This window comes from Corticium candelabrum, chromosome 11 (genome assembly GCF_963422355.1).
Source record: "Corticium candelabrum chromosome 11, ooCorCand1.1, whole genome shotgun sequence".
Classification (NCBI taxonomy): domain Eukaryota; kingdom Metazoa; phylum Porifera; class Homoscleromorpha; order Homosclerophorida; family Plakinidae; genus Corticium; species Corticium candelabrum.
The window spans coordinates 1,315,335-1,317,929 of record NC_085095.1 but is presented as its reverse complement, the minus strand read 5'-3'; the positions used below and the strand labels follow the sequence as shown (position 1 = coordinate 1,317,929).

Here is a 2,595-nt window from a genome sequence, read left to right as displayed (position 1 = left end):
TATAAATCCGACCTTAGAAAACAGCATTAAAACACATCAGTAAATGATAAAAATACATAAGAGACCTGAAGTAGATGAGACAAATGAGAGCTAAGACCATACAAACAAGAGACATTCCGCAACCAAAGTAAGTGATGTACCTCAAACTGACTGTGATCTATGTATACACATCAATGACAGATTTCAAGAATTATCTGACATACTCTTTTGTAATTCAGTTATAATTACCACAGCTCCCTGAACTGACGTAAGAACACAGAAACTGGTAAGATGAGTGCTGCTGCATAAAATGTTTCTTTTTCCAAGAATTTCCGTTGTAACACCATTGGACGACCAAGTGTTGCTAAATACAAGTACATAACAGACATGTACAATAATACTTATATACAATATACCTTTCAAATTGGTGGTAAGCACAACGAAATTCAGAGTTACTCTGAAACTAAAGCAAGCACATTGTGCAACCATTCACACACTAAGGCACGTACTTACAGCACTCTACCTCTACATTTGTGTATCTGATGTTGATAGGGTTTGGCAAGTTATAGTTTAGACTATCCAGTTTTCCAATCGCTAATATCGACAGTGAGACAACATCAGTGTGTGGCAAATCATTTGCCATCTTCCTATACATGAATGTGTATCATCATAACATATCTCAATTGCAAAATCCGACTTTGTTAGAAAACAACACCTCAAGTCACCAATTGATCGATGAGACAAGTCTTCAGATGTCATCAAAGATGGAGGCAAGAACTCCTGCACGCCTTTTAACACAACCTTAGAAACAGCAAGTTTATCAGCATCTGGATAGACAGACACTGTTACAAGAATCTATAATCAATACAATGTTCTGATTATCTCAATTATTACCAGTCTCTTTAAGGAGATATGACAAAACACTTGATGAAATATACGATGAAGAGTCCTTCGTATTATCAATGCCATTTCCAGCTGAAAATTCAACATCGAAAGAAATCGGTTGGACCATCGACTTGGTAACAGTCGTAAACGTTAAAACTGAGAAAACAGATGTCATTTATCGATGTTGTTTCCCATCAGCTTAGAGAAGAATTGCTTATTACCTATATTATCAGTTGCAAATTTTATAAGTTTGTTGTCATCAATTGGCATAGAAGAGGAAATCAATCGAACAAATCTCTCCACGGATTCCACAAAGCAGGAGCCCCATTATTCTAAACAAAAAAGGCACCTGATGTAAATGATTGACACAGACCAAATGCAGCAAAAATTGTACAAACAGAGTTCAGGCTAAGCCATGCAGTTTGATTGTTGGTGTCCAAAAGTTTGCCTGAAGCGTTGATGTGTTTCTAACAATTATCAGAAATAAGTACAACAACTAATGGTAGACATTATAGCATAACAATTCACAGCAATGTAATTGCCAGTTGGACTAAAATTTTTCTTTGTCCTCAATATCTCCTCTTGAATAGAAACTAGAGTAGTCAACACGTTGATACTATCATCCACATCAGAAGAAGTCAGATTCTGATCAGAAGCAAGATTAGATAGCTTAGTAACAATACTATCGGCACTTGCAGAAGAAAATGTGTCTGAGGAAAGATTAGTTGCCTTTAGAACAAATTAAACAAGACATTACTTGTTGTTCTACAATATTCTAATAATACAGAGTCAACTTACTACAGTAAGCAACTCGGAAAGTGTAGTAGTATTAGAAATGGCAACTATTGTCTGATCTTGATTGTAAATACAACAAACAAAACACTTCATGTTTTGACGTACTATAACTGCAACATCAAACTGACCAGCAACACCATCCTCAGCATCTGTTACATTGATGGTGTAGAAAGCAGTTGCGATAGCCAACTCCTAATCAACATAGATGTCAGAAAAATCGTCACTAAACACGAGACTGTCGTCATTTACTTCAATAACATTAACAGAGTCGCAGGTTTTAATGGCGTTCTTCACTCGGTTACAGACATCGTCTCGTCCGCAGTCACATTCATGCAAGACGGTGAGAATAGGGAAGCTTTTTGTAGCCGCAGTGTAGTTGGTCCAACATCCTTGATTGCAGTCTATACTCGTTACTAAGTTGCATTTCGATATTACTCCTTCTATAAGAGGGGCGCACATAGAATGGCTTAGGCAAGCGCTAATTGCAGGGCTGCACGTTGCACGACATTGATCCTTGAAATTACGGCAGTACGTGTTGTTGTCGTAACATTTACAACCAACGAATCCGGTAGAATTGAGGAGCAGAGCATTCGCAAGCCAGAGACAACTTGTTTCGCAAGTCCTGTTTAGCAAAGAGGAATCGCAGCTTCTTGCGTATCGATCGTAAAGCGGGCTACACATTGCATTGGCCTTGCAAGCGGCTTCGGCGGCTTCACATTGCTTAATATGATGAGCTCCTTGAACAAGGACTCCTCCGGAGACGATTAGAATTTGTCTATATGGCTATATATAGTTTGTTCAGCTGCAGTGTACAAGGTGACCTGTATCTATTTTCAAATGGACACTTTGTGATATCTTAATTAATTCACAACGCAAACTTGTACAGATACAACGAGTATATCTCTGACAAAAGTCCACTGTGCCATGGAAAGCAGA

The 2,595-nt window shown here is 38.1% G+C and overlaps 1 long non-coding RNA gene across 1 annotated transcript; it reads right to left on the bottom strand.

The window, feature by feature from the left end:
* Window positions 1-1,478: 1,478 nt before the first annotated feature.
* LOC134186530 (uncharacterized) lies at window positions 1,479-1,852 on the bottom strand. Its single transcript, XR_009970967.1, has 3 exons — window positions 1,788-1,852; window positions 1,663-1,718; window positions 1,479-1,593 (listed from the first exon to the last, which is right to left on the bottom strand). It is a non-coding gene; the product is annotated as an uncharacterized LOC134186530 (long non-coding RNA).
* Between the last annotated feature and the right edge of the window lie 743 nt (window positions 1,853-2,595).